At 37.4% G+C, this 20,455-nt stretch overlaps 1 protein-coding gene across 3 annotated transcripts in view; it reads left to right on the forward strand.

Moving 5' to 3' along the window:
* Positions 1 to 20,455, forward strand: part of BRAF (B-Raf proto-oncogene, serine/threonine kinase) — a 177,857-nt gene that overhangs the window by 1,220 nt on the left and 156,182 nt on the right. The window lies entirely within an intron of this gene.

Below are 20,455 nucleotides of genomic sequence, written 5' to 3' on the forward strand. Positions count from 1 at the left end.
TCATTCTGCTGCTCCCTAATAACATTGTTATCTTGTTATCTTCACCAATTCGTCTGGGCGCTTTGGACCTCCTTCCTTACTTTCTGAACTCCGGAGCTGTCAGGATTCCATCAGGTTTCCCTTGCACTCTTTGGCACTTTTTGGTTACTCTTCCATTGTGCATTCACACCTCTTTATTTTTTTCCTGCCCATTTTTAAATAGATTTGATTGATTTCTTTCTGTTGTCCTCCTTTTTGTCCCAGTTTTTACCTTTCACTTTTTTCCCCCCTCTTTGGCTTCTGCTTCTCTCAGCCTGTTTTTTGCATTATTCGGCCTCTTACCATCATGTTAAATTATTTATATCCGGTTTTTAAGGAAAATTTATTCCATTTAGTATTTGGCGTTGTACCTTATGAAACAAAACACTTGATTATACTTTGCAAGTAATGAGATAATATTTGGTATGATAACTATGCTTTGTGATTGATTAGATAATGTGACATTCTGTTGACTTTGCTCAAAGTTCTCTTTCCTTCTTACTGCCTGCATTTGGTTTCCCAATTCTCAACGTCTCATTCTTTCTTCTGTCTGTGCAATGCTCCTTTTCCTGCTTCATCATCTTTACTTTGGAAATTCACCCCATATGCTTGCTCTAGTATCAGTTCACAGTAACAATTATTTTTCAGCCTCTTATGTCATTTCCATCTACGCCCATGATGTGTTCTATACCATCATTTGATCTAACATTCTAATATCTTCTTTCTTGACTTGCATGACTTTCCATTTAATTTTTAGTTTGCATTTCTCTTCAGATGAGTTTTCCTCTAACATCTGTTCATCTTCCACAACTTCTTGGATTCTAAGGTTAGAGCCCTTTCCTTCTTCCATTTCCTAGTTTATTCTGATTTCCTTGTCCCCAGTTACCATTCATTTGGTCTTGTTTCCTGGCCTTTGGTTCTTAACTTGCTGAAGCTTCCTCTTGTCTTCCCCACACCTCCACATTCCTTCTTATTTATAAACAGCTTTGTTCCGTTGACATGGAAATTTATTTTTAGGATACATTGTTTTTGATGGATAAATACTAGGGGTCACATCTGCTGTCTATTTTTTCCATGAATCGGATATGCCTTTGTCTTACCAGGCACAGGTGTCTCTAGGCTTGCTTTACTCTGTAGTATCCCTGTGATTTTGTTGAATTGTAACTTTGAAGACTATTACAGAGTAGAAGAGTGGATAAATTAATTGGTATGGATCGTGAACTTGTAATTCTCTGATTATAACATTATTTACATTGAAAACTTTAATAAGACTGGGGATCCCTGGGTGGCTCAGCAGTTGAGCGCCTGCCTTCCGCCCAGGGGCATGATCCTGGAGACCCGGGATCGAGTCCAGTGTCGGGCTCCCTGCATGGAGCCTGCTTCTCCCTCTGCCTGTGTCTCTGCCTGTCTCTCATGAATAAATAAATAATCTTAAAAAAATCATAATATTATTTAAAAAAAAAAGAGAACTTTAAGACTTAGTAGGACAGTTTGCAATGATGATCTTTTGTTAAGTCCAGTCTCCCCTATCTTATTCGAAAGGGCCAAATTGTTTGAGTTCAACCCTCTGAAGATTCTGATTCAGTAGGTGAGAGCTCTTCTGTCAGTGTCAGTATTTGGCACATTTCCAGGGCAGATCTCATGTAACAATGCTTGAGAACCACTACCTAATGAATTTAAGTTTGAATTGCCAATCATTGGAAAGCATATTGGTATCTCCTGAAACTACGAGGACACTCCTAACTAAATTTAATTAGAAGTGTTTTTCACTGCCTCCTCCACTCAGGTTTTAATGTTTAGTGGTGAGTAGTTTTCCCTCTATTATTTCTTGTAGGAGCTGATAATAAAGGTATTTGCATGGAGGAGGTGGGGAATAAATGATTAAAAGTGAGTCTCTTTTGAATATAGATATTAGTGTTAGAGATGGCAGAATAAATTCCTCCAAAAATAATTTAAAATTTGAAGTTAATATCGTTAATTCAGTGGAAGCTAATATGTACTGGTCTTTTAACTGTCTTCCTTATGTGTACTTCAAGAGGTATAATTGCCAAGCGCATGGAAAGAAAGGAAAAGTTCTACTTGTGTAAAATGATACATTTTATTCTAAAGAATTCCCTTGCCTGACAGTAAAACAGAGTTTTTTGTTTTTGTTTTTAAAGTTTCTCAGAGGGAAATTTGAGCTGCATTAAAATTTCCGACTACAGAGGGAAAGCACATTCATTATTGAAAAATTAGAAAGCTATAAGTACAAAAAAGGAAAAAAAATCTGTAGTTTTGCCACTAGGATATAATTAGTATACACATTTTGGTGTGTATCCAAAACTTTTTTAATGTTTGTATATACAATGTATGTGATTTTATAATATTTTTAAACTTAATAGAGCAAAATATTTTACATATATTAGGTAATACTGTGATTTTTTTTTAAAAAACTAATCGTTTTTCTTGGATATTAGAGATTTTTTTTTTTATTGCTTGTTATCAAACATCTTGAACATAGAAGTAGATTTTAGTTTTTAAATTGTGTTGGGAATTGAACAAATTTCACGTCCTGTATTTGTAAGTATTACTTTGTAGACATCAAAATAGGATATTCTGGTAAAGGACAGGAGCTTTTTATATATTATGAAATGAATGTGCTTATACTTTTGGCATTAAACCTTTACTTCTGGCCATTTATATTTCCCCAATGTTTCTTTCCGTGACCATATGGTATAATATGGGATAACATGACCATATGGTATAATAAATACATTTATTTAAAAAAAAGTGTTATACCAGGGTGTGATATTTATTTATTCTTCTGCTGTGTTTCTGTAGAAAGAACTTCTTAAAATTGTATTACAATTAAAATTATACTGTTTTCAAGATCTATCACCAGCCTAAGTTGTGTAATTATAATAATGCATTGACTAAGCAATATTCTGGGATGGATTCAGTGTGGCCCACTGTATTAAAACACATCTGTGTGAGCCATGTGAAACCAGGTTGAATTACCTCATACTCCTAAAAAGAGGTAGTCCTGTTAGGGTACTGTGTGCTTGTATAGTTCTTGTATTGCTGCTAATATTTGTCTAGGTATTTTTGAAGGTAGACCAAACATGCCTGTTAGGCATAACTTTGAAATAGCTGTTTGTCTTCAGTATTTCTAGTGGTCTCTTTGTATATATTCCTTCTGTACCCCTCCCTCCTTTAGGCATCCACTCACTTTTATTTATCTGATATCAGTCACTTACATATGCTGGCTGTTAAAGGAATCATTTATCAGTAAACAGATAAGAAAAGAATGTTGGTACTGGATGCTTGAATCTTTGAATATAGTAAACCTAAGAGCAAACTTGATTTAATCTTATCTGGATAATAGGCCAGAAAAATTATATTTGGATAATAGGCTAGAGAAGTTTGACTTTTCTCAATTCCCTGTCCCTTGCTTTCCTGATAAAGGATGAATAAGAAACTCTTAAAACAACTGGAAACCTATGTTTTGTGAATGGTGGAGAAGAAAGGAAAGGAGCAGGCTACATTGTTTTTTAGCATTATCTAAGACCTGATGCCTACATGTTGAAGAATGAGGCAGCTGCTTCGTTTTCTTTCTTTTTCCCAATCATAAAGTTATTTTCTCTTTAAGAATTGCAAAATGTATTTTGTTTTCTTAGGCACCTTGATATTAATTTAGCTGAGTGCTTAGTGAACATTTTGTGTCACAATCACCTTGTTTTAGGAAATGCTGTATGTTGCTATGCTTCCTATATTTCTGCCTCAAGTTGTCATTACAGTAAGCCTTTCTTGTCAGTAGCTCTTACAGGATTTTTTTCTTCCTCAGAAGTTGAATTGAGTCCTTTACGTGTTCTGTTCTTTATTTCTCCTACGTTGGTTTTTCTGTGAGATGAGGATCAGCAATAGTAGAGAACTGAATTCAAAATAGGTGAGCCTGTTTAGGAGCTTTTCTGTTTTTTCAAGTTAAGCAGCGCCTTTATAGTCATAATGTTATAGATAACACAATATAAGAACCAAAAAGATAGTCTCATTTATTCCATTCTTTTGTTAAATATTTGCTGGAGGCATTGACGTGTTCTGGGAGGTAGTCTTTATTTTTTAGTTTCTTTTGGATACCAACCTAATTTACTATCATACATAATTAGCATGGTAGAAGAAACTCTTAATACAGCCTACACCCTAACATTAAGCAATTATTTTTTTCTACCCTCTGAGATTATTTTGGTTTCCATGTTTTCTCTTGGGCTTAAAAAACTATTAGTCTTATTTCTTCCTGTATCAAGACTATGTATAGAGAGGGAAATTGATGCCATATCTCCGTTAACATTACATTCCTTTCTGGGTCTTGGGAATGCCCTCAATATAGAATATAAAAATTGCTCTGAACTCAATTAACTTTATGTCTTCTGGAAGCTCTGTAACATCAAGTGAAACATCATTTTCATTCTTGTAATGTGGCTGCAGTTATTGACAGCACTTTTGGGACAAATGTACCATAGGATGGTAGTTTTCAAATTACTGTAGAGCTCTAGGACAATCAAAAAAAAAATCACTGTAAGAAATTCAAATTTTAATTTACCTTAATACATACCTAGGAGAAACAGTTTTTGTCTGTTTTGTACATTTTTTTTTTAAATCTTCACCTTTTGCAACAGTATCTGGTACATTGGTACTTAGCTATTTAATGAGAAAAACAGTGATTTGATACTCTGTTTTTCTGTACTTTTCATTTTCTTTTTAAATGCTGCTTATAAATCAGTTTACTAGATTGATGACCAATTGGTTGCAACAAGCATTTTGGAAAACATTGTTTTGAGGGTTTCAAGGACCGCCTTCAGAGGTTACTTAAAGGCTCTATTTATCTATTTAGTCCCCTTACACCTTAATTCTTGAAGTTCTTCATTTATCTGCTTTACATTTTGGTTTCCTTGCAAAGAAAAGGGTTTTATGGCTGTGAAAATTGTATAGCTCCTCTTATGAAAGATATGTACTGGCATGAATCTTCTTAATTGTAATAATCTATGTAGAAAATTTTAACGTGTCTAAGACCGTGGTCAGCAAACTTTTTTTTTTTGTAAAGGGTCAAATAGTAAAATTTTAGGCACCATGGGCCTATTTTGTCTTTGTAAAAATAACTCAACAGACCCAACAGTGGTGTTGGTGTTGTAGCACAAAAGCAGCTGATAGACTGTAAGCAAATGAGCCTGTGTGTGTTCCAGTAAAACTCACGGACACTGAAATTTGAATTTCATGTAATTTTCATGTGTTGTGAGATACTCTTGATTTTTTTCGATCATTTAGAAATGTAAAAACTAGTCTTATGGGCTGTTTTAAAATAGATGATGGCCTACATTTAGTCTGTGGGCCAGTTTTCGGACTTCTGGTCTAAGGGAGACTGATTATATCATTGTAAGTTTTGAAATTAAGGTGCGGGTTAGAGATCTATAAAGTTAATAATTGCTTTTTGAGAAAAATCAGGTTTATTTGGTTATAATTTACATATACTGTAATGTACCATTTCAACTGTACAGTTTGATGAGTTTTGACAAATGTACATAGTCCTGCAATGACTGCCACAATCAAGACCCAAAACATTTCCATCATCTCAAAAAGTTCATAATTCTTCTGCATTCAGAACTGCATTCTGACCCTCAGTTCCTGGCAGACACTGGCCTGATCTCTAGTTTTACCTTTCCAGAAAGTTATATGAACGAAATTGTACAGTATGGGGTTTATGTATTTGGCTTTTTTCATTTAGTTTGATGTTTTTGAGATTCACCCATGTTGCGTGTATCAGCAATTAGTTTCTGCATATTGAGCCACTCTGAGGGCCGCCTGTGGGCCCTCACCGCCCCTAACCCCACCCCACTGGGTGGTGCCGGGCCCCTGCCACGACGCATCTGCATAGACCTTGACTGGGAGCAGGCCGCGTAGCCTTCTATGACAGCCACTCCCTAGACCTACTCTTCCCCTTCCAGGGTCTGGGCCCCCTGGGGGAGCGCGTTTTCTCGCTGCTCTCCATCCGCCATGCCCATGCCACACTCCGCATTGTGCCAGCCGAAGGCTGAGTCCACCCCACCACCCCATCACCCCACCACGGGGAGGCTTCCTCCTGTGCCAGGGAGCCCCCCTTCCTCCCGGGAGCACATCCACCTGTCTCCACCCTCTTTCCCACCTGATCCCTACCCAGCACACCAGCCCTGGCCACCAGGTAGACAGGATGGGTACCCGCAGCAGTTTACTCCCGGCCCCCACCTCGTCTCCTCTCCAGATGGGCCTGGTCCTCCTCCACAGCTCTAGGGCTCTGGCTTCTGGCCTGGCTTGTGTCTTCTAGGAGGGGATAGGCCAGCCCTACTCCATGGTGACTGCTTCCTATGCTCATAGTCTTTTCCACTTTGGGACCTTGTTAGGGCTTCCCCTGCACATGCTCATAGTAAGGAACAAATGGTGCTACCACTCCTTTCCTCCACCTGGGAATGGCCCAGACCCCCAAACTCATCCTTGTATATAGCTTCACATCTTTCCACATATGTATAAATGGGCCCATATTAAACACGTTTTGTGATGTTGGGTTATTTATTTTGTGCATCTGTGGAAATAAATGAGATCTCAGTGGTGGTAAAAAAAAAAAAAATGCAGGCTGCCCTGCATCCCTATTTATTTATATAGTTATCAGTTAATGGATAGTAGGGTTTTTTGTTTTGTTTTGTTTTGTTTTTTACTTTTCAGCAATTATAATAAAGATTGCTATAAACTTTCCAGTTTAGGTTTTTGTATGGATATTAGCTCTCATTTCTCTGAGTAAGGACCTAGAATTGGATTGATGGGTGTGTGGTAAGTATTTATTTAACTTTATAAGAAATTGCCAATCCGATTAAAAAATGGGGAGAGATGGGCAGCCCAGGTAGCTCAGCGGTTTAGCGCCGCCTTCAGCCAAGGGTATGATCCTGGAGGCCCGGGATCGAGTCCCACGTCGGGCTCGGTGCTTGGATCCTGCTTCTCCCTGTCTGTGTCTCTGCCTCTCTCTCTCTCTCTCTCTCTCTCTGTGTCTCTCATGAATAAATAAATAAAATCTTTAAAAAAAATGGGCAGAGGACATGAACAAACATATCTCAGCAGATGACCTAGAGATGGCCAACAGACACATGAAAAGATGCCTAACATCAACTCATCATCAGGGAAATGCAAATCAAAAGCACAATGAGGTATATCACATCACACCTGTCAGAATGGCTAAAATCAAAAACCTAGGAAACAACAAGTGTTAGCGAGGATGTGGAGTAAAAGGAACCCTCATACACTGTTTGTGGGAATGCAAACTGGTGTAGCTGCTGGTGGAAGACATTATGGAGGTTCCCCCCCAAAAATAAAAATAGAACTACCCTATGATCCACTAATCACATTACTGGGTATTTACCCAAAGAACATAGAAACACTAATTTGAAGGGATAGATGCACCCTTTTGTTTATTGCAACATTATTTACAATAAATAGGCAAGCTATGGTAGCAGCCTAACTATCCATTGACTGATGAATGAAGAAGTGTATATATGTGTATATTTGTTTATATGTGCATATATAGGAATATTGTTCAGCCGTACGAAGGAATGAAATCTTGCCATGGATGGATTTAGGATTTAGGGGGTATAATGATAATTGAAGTTAATCAGAGAAAGACAAATGCCATATGATTCCACTCATATGTTGTATTTAAGAAATAAAACAAATGAACAAAGGAAAAAGACAAACCAAAAACCATACTCTTTTTTTTAAACTTTTTTATTTATTTACGATAGTCACAGAGAGAGAGAGAGAGAGAGAGAGAGAGGCAGAGAGAGAAGCAGGTTCCATGCACCGGGAGCCCGACATGGGATTCGATCCCGGGTCTCCAGGATCGCGCCCTGGGCCAAAGGCAGGCGCCAAACCGCTGCGCCACCCAGGGATCCCTCTTTTTTTTTTTTTTTTTTTAAGATTTTATTTATTTATTCATGAGAGACACAAAGAGAGGCAGAGACACAGGCAGAGGGAGAAGCAGGCTCCATGCAAGGAGCCTGATGTGGGACTTGATCCCGGGACTCCAGGATCATGCCCCAGGCCAAAGGCAGGCACTAAACCGCTGAGCTACCCAGGGATCCCCGAAAAACCAGACTCTTAACTGTAGATAACAAACATGGTTACCATAGAAGAGGTGAGTAGAGTGATGGGTGAAATAGGTGAAGGGAATTAAGAGTCCACTTATCTTGATGAGCACTAAGTAATATTTGAAATTGTTGAATCACTCCATTGTATGCTTGAAACTAATATATCAATGTATGTTAACTACACTGGAATTAAAAAAAATGCAAAACCAGCAATACCATTTTGTATTGTTACCCACAGTGAATGAGTGTTCCATTTATTTTCTACCCTTGTCAGCATTTGGTATTGTCCTCCTCCTTAGTTCTAACTGTTCTAGTAGATAAGTAGTAGTTGTTTATTGTGGTTTTGATTTGTATTTTTCTAATAACCAATGTTGGACATGTTTTATATGCTTATTTACTATCGATTTATTTTCTTTGGTGAAAAGAAAATTCTCATTTAAATCTTTTTATTCAAGGGCACCTGGATGACTCAGTGGTTGAGTATCTGCCTTCAGCTCAGGTAGTGATCCTGGGGTCCTGGGATTGAGTCTCATGTCAGGCTCCCCAGAGGGAACCTGCTTCTTCCTCTCCCTATGTCTCTACCTCTCTCTCTCTAAGAAAAAAAACTTTTTATTCAGAATTTATCTTCTTGTAGAGTTGTAAGAGTCCCATATTTATATTCTGGATATAAGTCATTTATATCAGATATGTGTTTTGCACATGCCTCCCAGTCTGTGACTTGTCTTTTTTGTTTTCTTCATTGTCTTTTGAAGAGTAGAAGTTTTATTTTTGATGAAGTCCAGTTGATCATTTCTTATAAATTTCCTTTTTGTGTCTTATTCAGTAAATCTTTGTCTAACCTAAGATCATAAATTTTCTCCCATGTTTTTATGCTAGAAATGTTATGATTTTAGCTGTTACTTTTAGGTCTGTGATCCGTTTGAAGTTAATTTTTGTATATGTTGTGAGGTAGTGGTTGAAGTTCATTCTTTTTCATATGGGTATCCAGTTTCATAGGTGTTGAAGAAACTTTTTTCTTTCTTTCTTTTTTTTTTTTTTTTTTAAGATTTCATTTATTTATTCATGAGAGATAGAGAGAGACAGGCAGAGGGAGAAGCAGGCTCTATGCGGGGAGCCTCCAGGATCACGCCCTGGGCTGAAGGCGGCGCTAAATCGCTGAGCCGCCTGGGCTGCCCAAGAAACTGTTCTATCTGCCAGGTTACCTTGGCACCTTTATTGAAGTTAATTGATTATGTGAGTTTTGTAGTCTGTTTTATTGACCTATGTGTCTCTTCTTTGGTTAGTACCACACTATCTTGATTACTGTAACTCTATAGTTAAGTCTTAAAATTGGGTAGATCCAATTCTTAGGATTTTTAGAACTTTAAAATTTGTTTTTTTAATTTCTTGTGTTAACTGTACTTTTGGAAGGAAAAGGTCCCTAATTTTCTTAATCTCAAAGGTGTTTTCTACCCCTAAAAAGCTTAAGACTCACTGCTGTATATAATTAGTGCACACTTATCTTGAATTATTTGGGTTAGGTTCATGAGAAATGGCAGGTAAAGAAAACTTGTTTCATTCAAAATTTCTTTATAAGAAATGAAGGGGGGACACGTGGGCGGCTCCGCGATTGAGCATCTGCCTTCAGTTTGGGGTGTAATCCCAGGATCTGGGATTGAGTCCCACATAGGGCTCCCTGTGAGGAGCCTGCTTCTCCCTCTATGTCTCTTCCTCACTCTCTCTGTCTCTTATGAATAAATAAATCTTTAAAAAAAAAATGAAGGGGATGTTTCGGTAGGTTGCACAAAAAAATTCAATAATGTCCTTTTTACCATATTGCAAAAATATTATAATCAAGATACTTAGGGGTGAAAGTGAATATATTAAGATGTTTATTTACCATAGTAACTGAAAATGTCAGCTCGTGGAAGATGCTAGTTTATACTATGTTATTCTCCATCTTCATTATAAAAATTCTTCCATTTGACACCTATGTCCTGTGATCTTACAGAATTAGTAATTTTATTAATCTTAGAGTCATCAATAAATTGTTTTTACTAAGGATAAAGTATATGATGGCTGTTGGTCATATTTCTGCCTTTTTCATTGGGGCCCATAGGATCCTTCACCTCTCTTTTTTTTTTTTTTTTTTTTTTTTCACCCAGGCGTCCCTCGGCAGTTCTTAATATTAGATTGTTGGTGGACTGTTTGGTAGGACTGCTTGACTGTTGATTGGCTGTTGATAGAACTGTTGGAATGTTGATTACATTCAGTATTATCTTTAAACCACTACTGAGTGGTTTAAACACAAAGTGCCAACATTGATACCTTTGCTAAGCATTTCATGGGAAAGAAGTAAAATGTATTAGTATGATAGTACAGAGACTATGTCTCGTGGCTTTATAGGAAAAATGGTAAGCATGAAGACTTGTGTTTTGATATTTTTAAAGGTATGATCCACCATTTTCCTTGTCATCCTTCTAAAACTACATTGTTTTGTATTAAGTCATTTTGTAGGCCGAAAGGTATTCGAGTATTCAATAAATATTTGAGTGCCTACAGTATACCAAGTAGTACTCTAGGTGGTTAGGAATACGTTTGGAAACAAAACAAGATCCCAATTAGGGACACCTTGTTCAGGATGTGATCCCAGAGTTCTGAGATCGAGTCCCACATCGGGCTCCGTGTGAGGAGCCTGCTTCTCCCTCTGCCCATGTCTCTGCCTTCTCTCTCTGTCTTTCATGAATAGACAAATAAATAAAATCTTAAACAAAAAAAAAGATCTCAATTATGTGCTGGTGGAAGTATGTGTATGTAGTGGGGGATGGGCAGACACAAAAATTATATATAGTATGTTATATAGTATGTTTGAAAGTAACAAATACTATGGAAATGAAAGAACAGGACACGATTTGCAATTTAAAATACAGAGATTTGAATAGGGCTTTAGTTGAGAAGGTTGGTATTGAGCAAAGATTTTAGGAGGTAAAGAAAAGGCATTTCAGGCAGAAGAACCAAATTCACAGGTTCTGAGTCAGGAATGTGCCTTGCCTATTTGAGAAACAGCAAGGATGTCAAAATTGCTGCAGTGACTTAAAGAGGGGAGGCGAGTAATAGGAGGTGAAATCTGAGAGTTGTTGGGGGTAGGAATGGGAACTGAAGCATGACCAAAGGCCATTGACTTTTGCTTTAAGTGAAATGGGTAGCCATTCAGAGTTTGAGAAGTCAGAATGGAGTCACATGAGTTACTTTTTAACAGAAATGTTCTAATTATTATGTAGAGAATAGACTGTAAAGGGGTTAGGGTAGGTGTAGGGTAACCAGGGAGGAGGCTTTTGGAATTATCTAGACAATGGTTTAGACCAGATCAGAAGCAGTAGAAGTATTGAGAAACGATCAGATTCTGGATGTTTTTAAAGTAGAGCCAACAGGATTTGTTGATAGATTAAATTCAAGATGTGCAAGAAAGAGAGGTGTCAAGAGGAAAGAAGAGGGCACAGATTGAGAATTCAGTTTGGGGTATGTTAAGTTTGAAATACCTATTAGGTGTTAAAGATGTTGAATAAGCTATTATGAGTCTGGAGTTTGGAGCAAGGCCTAGTGACAGAGAACTGTTGCCGTATCTGTCTTCCTTTCTTCTTGAGTATATACTTAGATACTTCTTAGTATTTAGGTGTGGTCATATGATTAAGTTCTGGATAATGTAATATGAGCACATGTGATATACACTAATTCTAGGTCTGGTCCATACAAACAGCTTCCTTCCTGTTTTTCCCTTCTAGTTGGTTGAACTGTGATGATCCCAAGGGTAAGTTGGAAGCCCTATGTTGTAAATGGTAGATTGGCCATTAGCCTAGGTTTCTGAACACTGCATGGATAAAGACCACCTTGCTAACCTGTTCAACAACCTAGTATTATTAGATGGATAAGAAATAAACTTTCATTGTATTTGAGTCCTTATGCCTCTTGAGTATATTTGTTATAACAGTTATAGTAGTTAGCCAACTCCAAAATTGGAATTTGGATGGTATTTAAAGCTGTGAAATTGGGACACCTTGGTGGCTTAGTGGTTGAGTGTCTGCCTTTGGCTCAGGGTGTGATCCCAGAGTCCTGAGATCGAGTCCTACATTGGGCTTCCTGCATGGAGCCTGCTTCTCCCTCTGCCTGTGTCTCTGCCTCTCTGTGTGTCTTTCATGAATAAATAAATGAAATCGGGGATCCCTGGGTGGCACAGTGGTTTGGCGCCTGCCTTTGGCTCAGGGCGCGATCCTGGAGATCCGGGATCGAATCCCATGTTGGGCTCCCGGTGCATGGAGCCTGCTTCTCTCTCTGCCTCTCTCTCTCTCTCTCTCTCTCTCTCTCTCTCTCTCTGTGACTATCGTAAATAAATAATTTTAAAAAAATTTTTAAAAAAATAAATAAATGAAATCTTAAAAAAAAAATGAAGCTGTGAAATTGATGTGGTTATCAAGGGAATGAACATAGATAGGAAAAGAAGAGAGCCAAGGTTGGAAAAAAGAGGAAGAGCCTGAGAAGGAGCAACCAGTAAGATAGGTAGTAAAATACTGACTAAGAATTCATCATTGGAGTTAACAAAGTATAGGTATTGTGATCTACACAAGAATAAAGCCTTGAAATGAGGTTCCAGGGGAGATATTCTGATTGAGTGATTTTAAGGGAGAATAGAAGGGGAAGTGAAGACAGTGAAGAATTTTCCTAGAAAGGGGAACAGAGAAATGGAGCAATAAATAGCCAGTGAGGGAAGTTGGGTCATGGAATTTTTTTAGTGATGAAAAATATAAGAGCATATAGTGATAGAAATGAATCCTTAGAGAGTAAAACATTAATGGTTTCTGGAGGAAGAAGGGAAGGGCAAGGATGAGAGGGATATTGCTGGAGTAATCTCTCTAAAGAGGAAAGAGGGAAAGGGATTTAGTGTACAGTGGAAGGATTGACTCAATAGGAGTATGGATATTTTATGATAACAGTTGGTAAGGCAGACTGTGTAGACACAAATGTTGATAGGTGCTTAGATGTGATGTTACAAGTCTGTGTGTTCTCTTCCGATTGCTTCATTAAGACTTGAGGTTATCAGCTGACAGAGTTTTGGGGATATGTGCATTAAGGAGAGAGGTGAAGGTCTTGAAGTTGTTGGGGAGCACATGAGTGAATGAACTAGGGACAAATCGTAAAACTGATAATATTAAGTTATTTTACCAGTTATCCAGACAGTATTGTGTGACTTGACTTCTCACTTTTTGGTGCAGGGCTTCAGATCTAAGTTAAATGTAATTTTATTAATAACTGAGACAATTTATTTATTCGTATGAGTCATTCTCATTTTGACTCACAGACATGGAATTGTTGGGAAATAGAACATGAATTATTACTTCTTCATGAAGTACTTGCCGTTATCATACCATAAATTTAAGGTAAATTTGGAGAGGTCTGATTACTAATTTTTCTTTTCAAAAACAATTGTTTGATTCTTTCTTTTCTTCTCTTTTCTTTACTTTACTTTTCTTTTCTTTTTTAAGATTTTATTTATTTATTCATGAGAGAGACAGAGAGAGATTGAGGCGGAGACACAGGCAGAGGGAGAAGCAGGCTCCATGCAGGGAGCCCAAAGCGGGACTTGATCCTGGGACTCCAAGATCATGCCCTGGGCTGAAGGCAGGCGCTAAACTGCTGAGCCATCCAGGGATCCCTTTTTGATTCTTCCTATGTTGAAATCATATTGAATATTTTTCTATATAGAATAACATCTTCATTGCAGTTTAATTTTTTTTTTTTTTTTTTTTTTTTTTGCAGTTTAATTTTTAAACTACCGTGAGGCACTTGCTGTCCTGTTAACTTTCTTTCAAACACTCTCCAAGTCTGACTTGTCTTTTGCTCAGGCTTTTCCTGCTCCCCAAAATATAAATTCCTTCCCCTGTCCTCACCCTATCTAAACCTTTCAGGCTTAGCTCACTTATTGCAGGAAGCCTTCCTTAACCTCTTTCTGAGGCCTAGTAAGGTGCGTCTACTTTGTGCTTTCATGGTATCTCATATAGTTGGTATCATTTAACTGTATTATAGTTTTTATTGGTATCTGTCCATGCCCTTTAGACCAATGTCACTCAGTCAGAATTTCTCTCATGATTGAAATGTTCTGTGCTGTCTAGTATATCTGCGGATAGCTCCTATGCACTTAAAAAATGTATAGGACTGAAGAGTTGGATTTAAAAATTTATCTGATTAAATTTAAATAATTTAAATATTTTAAATTTTAAATTGTGTGGCTATTGGCTACTTTGATCAGTGCCGCTCTAGAGCTTTTTAAAGTCAAGGCTCATGTGGAATTCATACTTATTTTTTATTGCTTAGCAGTACTTAACTTCTACTTAAATTACTATGTTCTTTCTTAGTAGTCATAGCCCAAATAGTTATCGCTCATCTAGAATCTGGCAGTTTACTCCTCTACTTCTGTTCTTAACCATAGCTTTGTGGTTTGTTTTCAGATTATGTCGATTTATGCAGTGATAAGTTCTTTAGTACTATAAAGCTAGGGTTTTGCTGCTGTTTTTTTTTTTTTTTTTTTTTCTCAGCCTGGAAAAGCTGGGTGCTGTGAGGTTACCTCAAGGAATTTCTGAGGGTTGTGAGTAGCAAGGAAGAGACTCAATGGGCCCTGGAGGATAGGGAGGCAATTTCTGCTTCAACCAAAGTAGATCCACTTCATAAGTACTATATTGAAATTGTGCTTGAGATTTCATATGGAAGGAAAAAAAGGCTTCTAAAAGATAACACTGTTTTTTTAAACTTGTTTGTTTATTTAGTATGTGGGGATGGGGAGGAGGGAATCTCAAGCAGACTACCTACTGAATGTGAAGCCCAGCATGGGCCTTGATCCCACAACCCCTGAGATCATGACCTGAGCCGGATGCTAATCGACTGAGCCACCCAGGCATCCCTAAAAGATGATACTCTTGATGTAGGAAGCAAGACATCCATGGCAGTATGTGAGTTAGTGCCAGAGTGGATGATGGAGGAGTTCAGAAATGGAATGTTATTATGAGCTAATGAGGACTTGATGGAAATTAATGTTTAACCTTGACAGAAGGAAGGAAAAAAGATGTAATAGGTAGTGGGCATAAACTTTACAAAGAACTGAAGTTAGTAATACATATGGTAGTTTTGTTTAAGGAACAGAATTTTCATGTTTATAGTTGAGTGACTTGTCTGAAATAAAACTTGGCTATGTTAGACAGGATTGTACTTTATGTTTATTATTTTTTTATTTTTTAATTAAAAAATATTTTATTTATTCATGAGAGAGAGAGAGAGAGAGAGGCAGAGACACAGGCAGAGGGAGAAGCAGGCCCCATGCAGGGAGCCTAATGTGGGACTTGATCCTGGGTCTCCAGGATCATGCCCTGGGCTGAAGGCGGCACTAAACTGCTGAGCCACCTGGGTTGCCCAGGATTGCACTTTAGATAATAGTTGTAGACTGAATTTTTTTTTTTTAATTTTTAAAATATATTTATTTATTTATGAGTGGAGTGAAAGAGCATGACGTTGGGGGGAGAAGACAGGGAGAGGGAGAAGCAGGATCCCTGCTGAACTGGGAGCCCGATGTGTTGATTGATCCCAGGACACTGAGATCATGACCTGAGCTGAAGGCACACTTAACTGACTCAGCCACCCAGATGCCCCTACACTGAAAAAAATTTAACTTTATATTATATGCAGTGGGGTGAAAGTGGTTTAAAATAAATGATAAAAGTAGTGTTTAAGGATAATTGAATTGGTAAGGGTTTGTAGAGTAGATTCAAGGTGGGAAAAGGTCAAACAACCAAAAATATTTAGAGAAAGACTTAGCAGGAAGATGTACTATGTCATTGTTGAAGCTTGGGTTTGATGGTAGATACTGAGACAGTTTGCAGTGCACGATATTTATTAGAAATCAACACCTATGAAAGAAAGAGGCAAGATATTGGATTGGACACAGGATGAAGTTGGATTGTGATGCATGCCTCACAAAACCTTTGCCTATTAGTGTGATCACTAATTAGAGCTCTGGAGTGAGGACTGCCTGTCAGAGGGAATTGAGCCAGCTTGCTGAGCCTTTGTACCCCTCCTTGCTTGGTCACTGGATGTGGGCTGCAGTTCAGGTGGACTTTGAAGGAGGTAAAATTTGGAAGCTGTCTGTTGACTGTCCTCATAGCTGTCCCTCCTTCCATGAAGGGGGAACTGGATCATGCATCTCTGTGACTTCTACAGATAGTGGTCTGCCTGTGGTCAGTTCTTCCCCAGAGGTCAGTGTATTTTGGTTGTTAAGAATATAGGGGAAGAGGGCAGCATTGGCCTTTAATGAGCAAGGACCAGGGAAGTCCTATATCTCTCTCAGTGTTCAGGACAGTTTGTACATTTAAGAATTGCTTGAATAACCACATGACATAGAGTGATATGTAGGACTTTGTGGGTGAAAAAAGTGGTAATAATGACCTGAGCTTAGAAACTAACTTTGTTTTAGATATGAGGCATTGTTTTAATATACACAAAAAGTCATAGGAATTTAATGATCACATATTTTGGAAGAATATTAAAAATTTTATCAGAACTTTATCAGGAGTTCTTCACCACTTTAGAAACTCACATAATTTGATGGCAGGGCCCCTTGCACACTATTGGGTGACTCAGATATTTTGCCTCTCAGTCTATAGTTGTGACCACTACAGTTGTAGTGATTCTCCATGTAGATATAAGCATCTGATACCCTTATTATGTTTGTTTTAATATTGCCTGCACATTTTGAAAAAATATTTTATTGCTAATTTATTTCATATGATTGAAAGTACAGTTAGGGTGTTACTGACTTTAAATTTTCATTTAGGCAGGCTAACTCTGAATTTAATTTTAGGATAGTAAAGGAGGTGTTACAAAATAGTTGTCACAAAAAGGGGAAATTGATTTCTGTTTTCAGTAATGGCAGGTTGGGTTATTTCAGATTAACCATTTTGATGAAAACAACTAAAAATCTTGGAAACGTTATTTTAAAATATTTTAAGGAAATTAAAGAACTGAAGAGGTAGTAAGTAGCTGCGAGGCCAAATTCTAGGAAAAAGACAGGACTTGGAGCAATAAATAGAGGATGAAGTAGCTTTTGGTTTAAGAGTAGTTGCCAATCTGTTTAGATTTAGGCTTTGGTTTTGGTGTACTTCATAGGATGAAGAGAGTCAAAGCCTACAGTTTGTCCAAAGTGAGTCAAAAAGGAGAATGACTCTGTATTAAGATGATATTCCAAGGACTCCATCATTAGGTTAAGAATGAAACAGAACTAAACTGTGTACCTACTCTCATATGTAGGGGATTATAGATTTGGAGCAAGGGAAGAAAAGGGAAATTAAGAAAAATCCTTCAAGTCGTGAACACAGTTTTAGCTTTCACACTGATTAGCAGCTTAGATTTGTCCTGCCTGGGTAGTCTAGGGACCCTCAAACCATTTGTCATAGTTCTTTGTTTTAGACTGGTAGTACTCACAAAGCCTGTTAGAAGGAAAGGCAAATTATTTGGAGAAAGGCCCTTCATCTTGAAGGGGATTGTCACTAATAATTTTTCAAGGACAGTAATCATTACACTGTCACAAGTAACCAAGTATAGTGAAAAAACACAAGTTAAAATTACATGATATATGTATATAAAATTCAAGTACTATAAGATTTGCTTAGTTTTTGTTATTGGGATGTAAATGACATATAACTATAGTTTGGTTTATGTACATATACCTCAAAATAAGTTTTTTAAAAAGAAAAACATAAAAAAAAGAAAAACATAATAACACACATGGAAATGGCACTGTGAATAAGAAACAGATCCAAAAAAATTCTCAATTTGAAGACAAGCAGAGAACAAGAGACTATATAACTGTTTAAACTTACTTAGTAGACTTGAAAAATCCAAATAGAAAATGCAGAAATGAAACGCCTAGTATACCTAAGGGAAAGATTGAGCAGATTATTTCTAACTGAAAAAGAATTAGTTACCTGGAAGATAAGGCAGGAGAAACTTTCCCAACTGCACTACTGAGAGTCAAAACAATGGAAAATATTGAAGAGAGGTTGCATGATGAGAAAGAGTGAGATCTAACATATTTAATCAAAGCTTCATAAAGACAGGAAAGAGAATGATACAGAGGTAGTATTTGAAGTGATTTTTCTGGCTGAAAATTTTCTAGTTCTGATGAGAAACCAGTTGATAGATTTAGGAAGCTCAACTCAATGAATTTCTAATAGTATAAGTAAAAAAATCTGTGCCCAGACAAATCAGTGAAATGGCATAAACCCAAATACAAAGAAAAAAATCTTAAAAGCAGCCTGAGGAAAAAAAGAGGTCTTTTAAAGGAGGAGCTATGGACTGACAACTAACTTCTCAACAGAAAAGTATACATATTTTCAAAATAATTGCCGATATATACTTACTTAGCAAAAATATTCCTCAAAGATGAAGGTAAAAGTTTAGTTTAACAAACTCCATCAACCCTTTCTAAAGGAAATTATGAAGGATGTACTTTAGGTGGAGAGATTCCAGATAAAGATCTGAGGTGCTAGATGGAATGAAGAGTAAAGAGCCTATTGAAATGAATCAGAGAAGACCTAGTGGGGCAAAATACCATGTACATGGATTGATAGACTCCATATTCTAAGGCATTATTTTCCAAATGGAGTTATATGTTTAATATAATTCCAATCAAGGCATTTTATTTTGGTTGGTTGGTTTTGTTTTTTGTTTGTTTTGTTTTGTTTTGTTGTTGTTCAGGTGAAACTAAAACGGATTCTAAAATTCTCTGGAAAATCAATAAAGGGCCAAAGTAGCTCAGATGCTCTCAAAGAGGACAGTATGGGAGGACTTATTTTACCAGTTATTGAGACTTATTATAAAGTATAGTAATTAAGACACTGTCATGAGTAGTCTAGTGATAGACCAGTGAAACAAAACAGAAGAAAATCTATAACTATAGGTTACTTGGTGAATGACAGATACAGGTTACTTAATATATGACAAATATGTCAGTAATTAGTGAGAAAAGAATGCCCCTTTCAATAAATGGTGCTGGAAAAATTAATTGGAACTTTAATGTCAAAATGATCACAAATTCTGGGTACATTAAATGCCTGGATATGAAATGCAAAAAATAAAAGCTTTTAGAAGATAAGAGGAGAACATGTTTTTATTTAGAGAGTTTCTTTTAGAGATTTATTTTATTTTAAAGATTTTATTTATTTTATAGAGAATAAGCATGATGGGGGGGGGCAGAGGGAGAGAGAGAAATCTCAAGTGGACTATGCACAGAGTGTGGATCCCAACTGAGGGCTCGATCTCACAACTCTGAGATCCTGACCTGAGCCACAATCAAGAGTCAGTGGCCCAACCAGCTGAGTACCCAGGCACCTCTAAGATTTATTTTTAAGTAATCTCTACACCGAACATGGGGCTCAGACCTACAGCCCTGAGATCAAAAGTTCCATGTTTCACTGACTGAGCCAGTCAGGTGCCCCTATTTAGAAAGCTTTTAGAGTTTTTTAATTAGAAAACTAAAATTAACATTTTTTGTTAAATTTATGATGGCACAAATTCTAAGATTCACCATTATTTTGTATTTCTTTTTTTTTTTTTTAATTTTTTTATTTATTTATGATAGAGAGAGAGAGAGGCAGAGACACAAGCAGGCTCCACACACCGGGAGCCTGTCGTGGGATTCGATCCCGGGTCTCCAGGATCGCGCCCTGGGCCAAAGGCAGGCGCCAAACCGCTGCGCCACACAGGGATCCCTTATTTTGTATTTCTAAAATAAAATATTGCCGGTTAACCATGATATGCTATTGATTGTAAAATAAATGCACCCAATTTTTATTTTATTTTATTTTTTTAAGATTTTATTTATTTATTCATAATAGACATAGAGAGAGAGAGAGAGAGAGAGGCAGAGAGAGAAGCAGGCTCTATGCCAGGAGCCTGACGTGGGACTCGATCCAGGGACTCCAGGACCATGCCCTGGGCCAAAGGCAGGTGCTAAACCACCGAGCCACCCAGGGATCCCCCTGCACCCAATTTTTACTTTTTTAAATACTTTAACATCTTGCAAGTGATGAAACAGTGCATTTCCTGAACTACTTTCTGTCAAGTGTGGATGCAACTTAGGTTCTCTCTACTAGATGAATTCCCACAATTTGGAAGGCAAAGAGGACAGGGAAACTTGTCTTTGCTGCTGCTTGGTGGTTAGCAAAGTTGTGAGATTTGAATGAATAGAAGGAGTTGAGGGGAAAACACTGGACTGAGATGCC

Source organism: Vulpes vulpes, chromosome 7 (genome assembly GCF_048418805.1).
Source record: "Vulpes vulpes isolate BD-2025 chromosome 7, VulVul3, whole genome shotgun sequence".
In the NCBI taxonomy this organism is placed as follows: domain Eukaryota; kingdom Metazoa; phylum Chordata; class Mammalia; order Carnivora; family Canidae; genus Vulpes; species Vulpes vulpes.